We start from the raw sequence: 13,035 nt of genomic DNA, 5'->3' as shown, positions 1-13,035 counted from the left end.
GACACTGAACAAGCGTGATGGGGATGTCATCTTTTTGGTCAATCCCTCTATCTTCCCAAATTTTGATTAGTTTACCATCTCCAATCTCCCATTTGTAACATCTTTGTATGTTACCCACCTGTTTCAGGATACCTTTCCATAGCCAAGGATCATATCTTTTGATTTTGTGTCCATTCCGAAGTTATGTTCACTATTGAAGTAATTAGATGGTTGTAGACCAAAGGGAATCAGGTTCTGAGATGAGCCTCCAAGCGATTCTTGTTATAATAGCACTATTGAAAAATTTCATGTTTCCGAAGCCATGACCACCCAATTTTTTGGTTTGCAACCACTGCTCCAAGCTATGTAGAATAGAAGGTTACAGTTGGACTTGAATACGTAGACATGTCCTTTCATCTGTCGAATCCCTTTCTTCTCGTATGCAGCAAATTTATTTCTTAGTTTTATTGAACTTATCAAACACAGTTACAATTGGACTTGAAAACATAGATATTACTAGAGTTAACAGCTATACTAACATAACAAAGAAACATGACACCGGTTACTATACATCATTACATTCACTGCTGTTTCCAACATATTCCTTAAACTGATAAGGACATGGGGGTGCAGAAACTTCAAGTACCCCTTCTAGCATCTGCGTTACTTTCTTCATGGATGGTCGAAGTGATGGTTCATCTTGAATACACCAAATAGCTATCATCACCAGCCTCTCGAATCTCCTCATGTCATTCGTTACTTCCTCATCCATTCTCCACCAAATCTTCTAGTTTCCCTTGGCTGTAGCAATCGTATGCCCAGTCGGTGAGAATGGCTTTTATCTCTTCTTCTACTAGCTCCGGTACGACTCCCTTCCTGCAACATATGATCTCTAGTAGCATAACTCCAAAACTATAAACATCCACTTTTGATGAGACTGGTGTGTTCCTGAACCATTCTGGCGCGACATATCCTCTAGTCCCTCTAATCCCCGTGGAAGCTCGAGTTTGGCTAGTTATCAAAAGCTTTGCCAATCCGAAGTCTGAAATTTTCGCAGTAAAACTGTCATCCAGTAGTATGTTTTGAGGCTTTATATCACAGTGGATGATTTGGGTGCTACATTCTTCGTGCAAATACATAAGTCCTCTTGATATACCAAATGCAATTTGGACTCGTCGATTCCAGTCTGGTTTTGAAATCCCGAAGAGATGATCTGCCAAACTGTTGTTGCTCATGAACTCATATACTAGTAGTCTGTGTTGGCCCTCGTCGCAGAACCCGAGAAGTCGGACCAGATTCTTGTGATGTGTCTGACCTATTGTGTTGACTTCAGATTTGAATTCCTTTTCCCCTTGATGGAACACTTTGTCTAATTTCTTCACTGCAATGGAACCCATTTCTTCTGTGAATCCTTTATACACAATGCCGAAAGCGCCCCTTCCTATCTCTTCTGAAAACCCTTCCGTGGCTTCTTCAAGCCCTTGATATGTAAATGAATGGAGACTGGATCTCAAAACACTCGTCTTCTGCGTTTTTTTTCTCAGTGTCTTGTTCATGAAGAACATGACCACAAAGATAACAGCTAAAAATAGGAGGTTGAAAAAAAATGAGCTGCCTAAAAGCAGTGACCCTACCAGAATCAATGTTGATCGATTTCTCCTTCTGAATTTTCTTTGCGACTGGGGATCTTCTTCTTCTGATGAGCCATTATCCTTCCTTACTTTGATTAAAGCATTTCCGTTCACAGAAACATCAAGCCTACCATTTGGGAGTGGTAGCTTCTTCTTCCAACAAATTCCCTCTCTAAATAAAGCAACCGCACAAAGACAGTCGCTCAAGCATGAGCTTCTACAATCCTGTTCATTGTAACCCTCCAAACTTTCATAGTCGGACGTCGTCCAATCTACATTTCTCAAGGTCCGCAACTCGAATAATTCGTTTGGCTTCCTCGTGTCCTCTCCACGGCATCTTTGTAAATCAAAATTTGGTGTGCAACCACCAAATCTGTTATTTGAATCAATGAAATCAAACCCAGGAGGGCATTGACAACTTGTCCTTCCGTTGGAAGTGAGTTCGCAGTAGCTGTTATATCCACAAGCACCACTACCAAGTCTACCTTCGAAACTGGTACATATATTATCTGGTATATATCGCACAGTGCTCCAGAATTGCCCTGGAGCAGAAGTGTTCTTTGGGTGAGAATATTGTGTGAAAACTCCATCATAGTCGAGTGTGGCTCTGTAATAGACACCCGTGGCCGGGAAAAAAGTTTCTGACTGGAAGATATTCATAATACTACCATTCTTGCTTGCAATGTAAATATGGCCCGACTCATTGAATACAAACTGTTTAACCTTAAGGTTACCCCTTGGTAACGAACTTGAATTAAAATAAGGCTGGTACCGATTTTCTGTGAGGCTCGGAAATGCCACTGGTTGGAGTACTAAACTTTTCGTATTCGGGAGTCGGAGCCTAAACCTTCCATTTGAGAATGAAGTATCATTGACACGTGAATAAAGCTTATTATTCAATGTGTCCCTATCCAAGATCTGGGAAGGTAATATAGTATCTGTTGGATGATCAAAGCTCTCCTATAGATAACCAGCAGAACTCGTACTCCCAAGAACAAAATTTCCGTTACTAAGCATGGATGCATAAGTAGCCCCGCTCTTTCCAGCTGACCATATTAGATTTCCTTGAGGATCGCTAAGAATGAGCTTACCATCAGTAGTTAGCTCGATTTTGGATCCCTTTGGGATTTGTATGTCTCCGTTAGACTCGGTGCCATCAGTTGCAAACCAAACAACAGTTTTATCAGGTATTTTTTCATACCAGATTGCAAGTAAAAAACTATTATTGTCTGCAACTGGACGGAAGCCAAATGCAAAGTCGCCATTTTGTGATGCCCATGTAGTGTTCTCAACACCGGACGTTAAAGACAAGCCCAAAGTTAAATTTTTATTGGTTTGAGCAATGGAGTAAATTGGTAAAAGAAGAAGTAGGAGTAGAAGAAGAAGATGATGATGAGTATCACTAGAAGGCATAACTTGCCTCTGAAAATATTCCTTTCTAACTCTTTCAGGATGTAGAGTTTTTATTTTTTAAGTACACCCTGAACCCTCATTTATAGGCTAATAGCTGATTAGGAATCAGGGTAACTCATTTTTTTGCTCCTTTATTTGTCCCTACGAATTGAAACTTCGCGAGTAGTAACCCAATGGATGAATGAAAAAAAGCAAGACTTGAAAGTCGTTGCGTGGTTTTTGTGGCAATATAGTTGATATCAGGTAATGACTTAATGGTTACCATACAAGGCTTATCTCAGTTTGGTCCCCTCGAATTTTTATGACTAGTTTGGACCCCGTTTAAAGATATCACGTTCCCTACATTGAATTGCCTTTTTCTTATAAAACTTTCACAGTTAGTTGAGTAATATGTCTCCTACGACTATTGTCATTCCCGTCAAAGGGGCAGTTGAAAATTCGTATAGAGTATTGAAATCGATCTCTCAATTTTTACTCACTACTGTACGTTAAACTTAATCGCCTACTTGCATGCATGCATTTCACATTTACATATGGGCGTCAAGTGGCAACGGAACACATTTACAGATTTTCTATTCAATCGTCTAATGGGGAGGTTATTCGCTGATATAGACAGCATTGTTCTTTCCTCTCAGTACACCAAATTAAGGGTTTAGGCTTTTAACAATAAACTATTCCAGTTGCTGAATTGGGTTGCGAAGAGACAACAGCAATAGACCGTTGCAATAGGCCCTGTTGCATATCATGGAAACAGCTTCATCCCCGTTCCTATATTCAGTCAAGCTATTGCAAATTGAAATAAAGCAACAGAAGTTACTAGAATTTTTATTCTGTTGCTAACGTAAGGTCAATCCTTTTTTGACCTGAATTAAATAATCAAAGTTGTTAATTAGAGAAAATTAAAACCAAACTGAACAGGATAAAACCTCATTCAGCTAATTCAAAGACAAAAAGATCTTAGATTCAATCTCTCAAAATTTCTTTATTTCCCAGCAACATTCTTTTCTTTTGATCTCATAAACTTTTTTCATTGACATGATCACACAATTCCTTCGATCAATACTGAAATTTAGTTAAAAACAGAGAAAGCATGAATTAAGATCGAGTTAATTAAACGAATCAATTTAAACAGTATTGATTTGTTTTACCAATAAAATGAATAATCAGGAATTGATTGTATTATTTTGATTGAACAAGTGCTAATGATGATAATGACAATAATGGTCATCTTAATGATGACGGTTTTTTTTATTATGGAATTGGTCTTACAAGAAAATCCTTTGTTTACCGAAGACAAGAAATTAATTGATCTTTTTTTGATCAAGGAATTTGGAATTTGTACTTGATGATACTGAATCTGAAAGATGAACAAACAATTGCTTTGGCACAGGGAGGTGGTGGTGGAGGTAGTAGTCCAATAATTAGTTGTTGGAGAAGGAAATTAGGGCTTCAACGTAGGGATCTAGATTGGATAAAGAAACAACTCTGTTTAGATAAACAGAGAAAGTGCTATAAATCCATAGTCGATAAACAAAGACGAAAATTGGATAAGGAGTACAAGAGAATGGAAGATAGAAAGAGAGAGTGAGCATGGGTAATTGTGCTTGGATTTTGTGATTTAATTTTGAAATTAAAAATGGAATCTTGGAAAGTTTATGTCCATGGTGCGCGTGCGATGTTGACACGACGCGTGTTCGACGCACCAATTTGCGCGTCCTGCGCGTGTCTGGTTCGGACGCACCGATGATTCGGGTTTGACGCGTTTTCTTTTTCATTTTCATTTGAACTTCTTTCTTTATTTTTACTATTATTAACCAAATGAAGAAAGATAAACATTTAGATCAATAATTTTGATCTTTATTAGGGTGTTGTAATTGGAAATGACATCATGTATACCCTTAGTTGGGTATGTGTTGTTCTAAGAATGCGTTTTGATTATGCCATGTGTTTAATAATGATTGATTGTTTGACCTTCGGCATGTACACACAAAGGATATCATTTTTTCTTTTGAAATTTATACACATGTAGCATCATTTTCTAATTTTTAGGATCGAAACACTTAACTTTGATGTTACATACATGATTATATATATAAATAAAATATGTGTATACGTGTTTGCGTCCTATTTTTTTGTAAATTTGGTAGTGTCCGCGTCAGCATCGTGTCGTGTCCGTGTCTGTGCAACCCAGTGTGTAGCGAATAGAGAGGGGAGGAATGTGCACCCCAGTTAATTATGGGTGTACAAAATCGCAATCTTCAAAAGGCCTCTCTCCCCTAAAAACGCCCTACAATTATTTTTCTCACTTGGTAGTTATCTTTATCCTAGATAGTTATCTTCATCTAAAAATAAGTTATCTTCATCTTCTAACTTCATTTTTTCATATATTTACTTTCCCATTTATACCCGGATCTTGATCTTGTTAAGATTCGGGTAGAGTAGTTTACTATATATATTATAATATTCTGAATAAATGAAACTGTATTATATCAATGATCAATATATTTTTATTGTATCTTTTAATTCTCATACATACGAAAAGTGTATGCCATTACGATTTGTCATACCTCCTGGAGGGTCTTCGATTTCGTTCAATCTTTCATCTATCGAGTTACGAAAATGATTATCAGAGATTACAGAAGTCGATGTGGAATATGGGCATATTGTTTCTTTTATAGAAGCATCATATCTTCTTGGGGAGACAAAATGGCGATAAACCATTAGAAGATTTGAATTACCGTATCGTTTTACATATATTTGGAGCAGAATTTTGTTTTTGATTTTTTTCGGTTCAAGATTGTTTTACTAATCATGTAATTCGACAGATGGATGTCATTAAATATCATGTAGTTATATCTAATCTAATTATCAATAAAGTTTGGGGATTTATGCTCCTTATTCCTTCAAAAAAAAATCTCCCACTTTGCTTCATTGTAAACTTCGATTAACAGATAACACAACATTAGACAATCTAGATCAATAGTTATAAGGTGAAATCACTTAATACTTGCTAAATTTGATCGAAAAGTTGGGTTATCGCAATTCAATGAATGTCAAGATATCCGAAGAAAATGAAGTTGCGCAACTATTGACCGATGAAGAAATAATTGAGAGCATCATCGGAACTGATAAAAATAGAAAAAAAGATGATGAAAGTTTTACAACATATTCCCCTTCACGAAACGAGATTATTAAAGAGAGAATCATATATTAAATAATTTCTTGATGAGCTATGAGAAAACAACAGCAGAAATTCTTACGATGATAAGAGAAATTAGAGATGAAATTCAATGTGATATTGATTTCAACAAAAACAGAAGACAATTGAATTATTTTCAAAAAGTCTTCATAAATCATTAATGTATTTTATATATATAACGATTTATTAATTTATATTTCATATGGGACCTACATAAGTAATCACAGATGTATTATTTTATAATTTTAATGAATTATAAATTTGGCAGTTATCCTCGACTCGGGACCGGCTAAAAATATTATCTAACAGAGTTTATTAAATAACCGAGTGTTAATTAATAGAGTTTCTATTGTAAATGGACATTGCGTATCCACAAGTCATGGTCAATTTGTAACATCTATAAGTGTTATAAAAGTAATTTTTCACGGGTATTTATATTAACACAACGGTGCCAATTATTATGTTACTAATATTTTGTATCAAGTATGAGTGTCGCTATATCTTTACTTACAGAAGATAATATAACAAATATTGTTGTAGCTATTTTATGCCAAATTACGAGTTTAGAACTCAAAACTTAACCAAAAAGGCGAAATATTAAAATTTTCTCGCCTAAACTAAGCTTCTAGGTCATAACAAAAAACACATGTATGAAGGTCGCCTAGAGCACCTCAAAACAGTAAAGCCGCCCTGTATGTATGAGTCAAGCTGATCCATAGAATAGGATGGTTACCCCTAGAAAGAAGGCAGTGGTAGGATCCAAAGTCCAAACTGCCAATAGTTACGAGTCAAGCTGACCGACTTGGAAGCTGAGTTCTTGCTGCACAGGTCCTTATTAAAGGCATCACGTTACATTGACTTGCCTTTTTTCTCATAAAACTGTCATCTCAACCCGTCAAAGGGACTGTTGAAAATTCATATAGAGTGTGAAGTGTTGAAATCTGTCTCCCGTTTCTTACTCACTACTGCAGGGTAAAAACCTACTTCCATTCACATTTACATTTAGACGATTACTATTTCAAATAATTGTATTTTGCAGGTATTAAAATTTTACACCTGGGTGGAATAAGCAATTAAAAATCGGTAAGAAGTGAATTACCTTCCGGCCTACATTTTTCTGTTAATACGTTAGAAAACACAAAAGAATGACTCCTTCTTGTACTATTTTTTTTTTGTGAATGGAAGACAATGTTGGATTTGGATTTTTTTGGTTCAGTATTCACATATCGCGTTTACTTATCATCTAACCAATCAAATAAAGAGGAGGTTAATCATCCACTAACGGTATCATTCTTTCATATGCAGGTAGAGTCTTGGTCTGCGTATTCATTCTTCATAACGTATTTTCTGTCATCTGTGGAATCTGCCTATTCTGATACGCATTGAAATATATTTCTTAGTTTTATTAAAATTTAAGAAATTAACACTCTAAAACACAGCTGGAGGGTAACAAAAGCATTTATACATCGCAAACATTACTAACATCAAAGGTAACAAAAGACACCCGCTTATTAGACGTAGTCTGGTTCACTGTAGCTTCCATCATGTGTGTTAAACAGATAAGAACATGGGGGCACAGGAACTTCAAGCACCCCTTCTAGCATCTGCATTACTTTTTTCATCGATGGTCGAAGTGATGGTTCATCTTGACCACACCAAATAGCTACCATCACTAGCCTCTCAAATCTCCTCATGTCGCTCATCACTTCTTCATCATCCTCTACCAAATCTTCTAGTTTCCCTTGACTGAAGCAATAGTATGCCCAGTCAGTGAGAATGGCTTTCACATCTTTTTCTCCTTTCTCCTGAGCAACTCCCTTCCTGCAACACATGATCTAAGTAGCATCACATCCAAACTATAAACGTCCACTTTTGCCGAGACAGGTGTGTTGCTGAACCAGTCTGGTGCAACATATCCTTTAGTCCCTCTAATCCCTGTAATCGTAGAAATTCGACTTTGGGTAGTCATCAAAAGCTTAGCCAATCCAAAGTCTGAAATTTTCGCTGTAAATCTGTCATCTAAGAGTATATTTTGCGGCTTTATATCACAATGAATGATTTGGGTGCTACACTTTTCGTGCAAATACAATAGTCCTCTGGTTATGCCAAGTGCAATTTGGACCCGTTGTTTCCAATATGGCTTAGAGTTTCGGAAGAGGTGGTCTGCTAAACTGTTATTGCTCATGAACTCATACATTAAGAGTCTTTGTTGCCCTTCTTCGCAGAACCCGAACAGTTGTACCAGATTCTTGTGATGTGTCCGACCTATTGCATTGACTTCAGTTTTAAATTCCTTTTCACCTTCTTGAAGCACCTTGTCTAACCTCTTCACTGCCACGGAACTTGTTGAATCCATTTCTTTAATAAGTCCTTTGTACACGATGCCGAAAGCGCCCCTTCCTAGTTCATCCTTGAACCCGTTTGTGGCTTCTTCAAGCTCTTGGTAAGTAAACGACCGGAGACTGGATCTTGAAATACTTGAATCGGGTGATTTCTCTTGGTCTCTTTTCCTTGGAGAAGTAGCATATCGGTTCTGACAAATTGGCCTTCCTTACTTTTATCAGAGCCGCCATGCTACTATCACCATTCTCTCTCCCATTTGAGAGTGGTAGCTTCTTCTTCCAACATGTCCGGTTTCTGAAAATGGCCACATCACAAAGACAATCGCTGAGGCATGAAGTTTTGCATTCTTCTATATCATAATTCCCCAACTCTTCATAGTCACAAGTCGGCCAATCTACGGAATATAAAGTCTCCAAATCAAATGAATCCCTTTTTTTTGTCCAATCATCTACCTGACATCCTTGTACGAAATCTGGTCTACAACCTCCGTATGTGTTATTTGGATCTACAAATGAAAATTTAGGTGGGTAATTACAGTAAGGCCTCGCTTCGGATGTTAGTCTACAGTAGCTATTATATCCGCAAGCACCAGCCCCCCGTACGTCACCAATTGCAACACATATGTTATGAGGAATAGACCACACAGTGGACCAAACTTGCTCTCCATTTTTACTTCTTGGGTGAGAATACTGAGTGAAAACTCCATCGAAGTCGACTGTTGCTCTATGATACACATCGCTGATCGGGAGTATATCCTTAATTGAGAGAAACATTTTGGTTCCATCCCTTAGGTTAACATAGATGTAACCTGATTGGTTGAAGACTCACTTGAACTCGGATAGGCAGCAAGATTGAGTACCAGTTTTCCTTCTGGAAGCAGGCGAAGTCTGAACCTTCCTTTTGAGTAACTATCATTAGTTTGTCGCGAATAAACACTTCCATTCACTTTCAATACTTGTATAGGTAAGATTGTATCTGTAGGATCCTTAAAACTTTCCCATAGAGATTCAGCAGAACTCCTACTTCCAAGAACGAAATTCCCAGTATCAAGCATGGCTGCATGATCAGCGCCACCTTCTTTTCCGGATGACCATAATTCATTGCCTTGGGGATCGTTCAGGGTGAGCTTACCGTCAGTAGTTAGCTCAACCTTGGATCCCTTTCGGATTTGTATCTCTCCATGATTCTCATCCGCATCATTTGCAAACCAGACAATGGTTTTATCAGGAATTTTATCGAACCAGATTGCAAGTAAGAATTGATTGTCTTGCAATATTTGATGGAAGCCAAACGCAAAGTCACCAGACTGGGATGGCCATGAAGTCTCGGCATCACCAGCAGTTAGAGAGGAACCGGAACTTACATTTTTGTAGGTTTGAGCATTGGAATCTATTGGTAGAAGTAGGAGAAGAAGAAACACAAAAGGAAAATGAACAAGACGAGTAACAGAAGTAGACATAATCTTTGTCTTTAAGTATTCCTCTCAAGTCTTGTTGGATCTTAATTTTTTATACAGGAAGATGAAGAGTGAAATTCTGTTTTATACCACCAAAAAATCGAGAAGTAGGGTTGCATTGCTAACTAAGCAGTCTAATTGGTTGAATATATAGTCTAATGTCTTACTACGAAGATGAACCGATGAAGAGTGAAGTGCCATGAACTTTCTACGCGGGTTCTGATTTAAGCTGTACGAAACTACAACCACGTTAGTCAAGGTCTCATTTGAGCAAGTGTATGGTATAATTAAATGAAACAGTTGCATGGTATATTGAGGGAATTTAAGTACATATATATTAACTTGATAATTCAAAATATTATAAGTCTGTACAAGTCATTAATATCAAGTTGATCCACAAAGATTAAGATGGTTACCCCTAGAAATATTATAAGTCTGTAGGCTCTATTCTATAAATATGAAGAAGCTTTACCTAAAAATTCAATCCGGATACCATTATTGAATTCCGATTGAACGTGGTATTTAAGCCATAGGGACTAGCTACTCTTTTTTGTAATAGGATATGGCAGTCAATTACTATGCATTTAAAGGAAACGGTTTCAATTGGATGGCGTTTTTTTTTGTTTTGTTTTTTTGATTTGATATTCAAAAGGCAGAGACCAAAAACACAGGAAAAAAAAACTAAAAGATGAGAAAAACTAAAAATTACTCAGCAAGTTGAGCAATTGCATGGTTAAGTGAATCTCCAGAGAAAAGTTTTTCTAGGGAAAAAATAAATGTGAAGAAGGAGCCAGAGGAGAACGTTTGCTGTTGATCCTGTTGAGATTATTAGTCCCACATTGCTGGGAAATTTAAGATCCTGCGGTTTATAATCTTTTAGGGCCTCTCCACACATTGCCAATTGGTTTTGAGTTGGATGCTCGCAGACTTTAATATTGTATCTGAGCAGGCTATTTGCGACGAGTCAATTGACCGCGCCTTTACTCCGCGTCACCCGATTTAATTGTCCACGTGTTAGACCCAATGAGGCTACACGTGAGGGGGCGTGTTGAGATTATTAGTCCCACATTGTTGGGCAATCTAAGATCATGCTGTTTATAATCCTTTAGGGCCTCTCCACACATAGCCAATTGGTTGTGAGTTGGATGCCCGTATCATAGCCAACCCCTGTATGAGACGTGAGATCCAGTAAGACCCAAGAAAGCAGGGCAACCATACAGCGGTCCATACAAGTGTGGAGCTACTCCACTTGTAGCCAATTTGTTTTGAGTTGGATGTCCGTATTCTTACCGATCCTTTAACCTCCGGTGGTTTATATTTGCATACCCAATTATAGTCTGCCACTGCCATCTAACACCCCTACTACACTTTGACCAATGAAGAAGAAGAGAGCACTACACAGTGAATTTATGTTTCTGCCTCGGGGCTCAAGTCTTTCTTGTATATGTACTATTCTTTTGGGGTTTATTTTTCCCGAGTTCTTCACTTTTATTGGTATCAAATGTGAGAAGTTTACCATGATTTATATGGGCTGATACCAACATTATTAGAGGCTGATACCATTTAGTCGATCCAATGGTTAGGATCGCTTAAGATTTTTTTGTCTTATATTAAATGGTATCAGCCCCTAGTAATTTGGTATCAGCCCATATAAATCGTGAAATTTACGGTGAACAACAATGATTTTGGATAGCAAACTACGATTGTTTAATATGCATACTGATACGTATCAAAATATGAACCCTATTATAGGGGCTGATGAAATCATTAGAAGGGTTGAACCACGATAATAATGTCTATCTAGTTGGTAAGGGGTGTCCAAATGGTATTCTAAATTGTCTAGATTACCCTCCCCATCTTTTAACCTAAATCAGATCTAAATTGAAAATCTGTGTTCTTTCTTTTTCTTTCATCTTCTCTTTTCCATGAGCCAAAGGAGCTCAATATTACTTCAATGATTGTAGTAATTATAATCAACCACATCCTTCAATAGTTGAAGAACAACAATTTCAAAGCCCTAATCCATCTGACAAATTAACAAGAATGACTTATATGAGATATGTTTTGAGAAACCCACTTAGGATTTTGTTTATTTTGTGTTCGATTTAGGTTAAAAAATTTAAATTTCAATTGCAAATTATTGTTGGAGATGACAATTGAAGTCCAAAATTAGGGTGCATGTGAGTTATGGTTGGTTATAGTTCAATTACCAACCGTAATTTTAATTTTTGATGCAGTTACGGTTTGTAAGTGATGAACTACGAACCATAAACGAGAAAGTCTAAGAAAGAACGTCCAGTTACGATTTGTATTTGCCACCGTAACTTCACTTATTATTGGTGTCGACACCACCATTACGACCCGTAAATTTTCCTGTATATCTCACAAAAATTCTACGGCTAATAACTATGAACTGTAATTTAGTTATGATTTGTAGTTTTACTACCATTACCATCCATAAAATTTCCCTGAACTTTTTTCTCAGAAAGAACTTTACGGTTCAAAAGTTTAGTTGATATACTAGTTACAGTTGGCTTCCATACTCTATTTAAAAACCGCAATTGGTTACGGTTGGAATGAAGGTTACGAACAAATCAACCGCAACTAAATTACAGTTCATCTTGAGGAGACGGACACCAACCGTAACTGGTTTTACGATTGGATTTTTCCAAAATTCAACCATTTACGATTGGTAGTTCGTCAATTATGAACTGTAACTCAAACTTACCGTTGGTTATGTAAAAAACACCAACCGTAAGTCTCTCTGAAAATCTAAAAGTTTTGATTTTTTTTTTTGTGTATTTTAGATAATTTTGAGCAATAAAAAACTAATTGGATCTAAGTTAGAGGTATACATGGTCATATAAAGATTCACCCATCACAAATTTGTCACCTAAATCATTTATTTTGGCTGAGTGAATCAAAACCTAAGGTTTCAAAAATATCACCAAAGTTTTTCTTTTTCTTCTCTACACTTTTTTCCCTTTAAAACTAATCTGATTTTGTTTTAGAGT

At 36.9% G+C, this 13,035-nt stretch overlaps 2 pseudogenes; both read right to left on the bottom strand.

Moving 5' to 3' along the window:
• Positions 1-432: 432 nt before the first annotated feature.
• On the bottom strand, positions 433-3,023 carry LOC113337172 (annotated as a pseudogene).
• A 4,710-nt stretch (positions 3,024-7,733) lies between these two features.
• On the bottom strand, positions 7,734-10,024 carry LOC113337219 (annotated as a pseudogene).
• Between the last annotated feature and the right edge of the window lie 3,011 nt (positions 10,025-13,035).

The sequence above is a fragment of the Papaver somniferum genome, unplaced genomic scaffold (genome assembly GCF_003573695.1).
Source record: "Papaver somniferum cultivar HN1 unplaced genomic scaffold, ASM357369v1 unplaced-scaffold_158, whole genome shotgun sequence".
Classification (NCBI taxonomy): Eukaryota; Viridiplantae; Streptophyta; class Magnoliopsida; order Ranunculales; family Papaveraceae; genus Papaver; species Papaver somniferum.
This window is presented reverse-complemented; position numbering and strand designations above follow the sequence as displayed.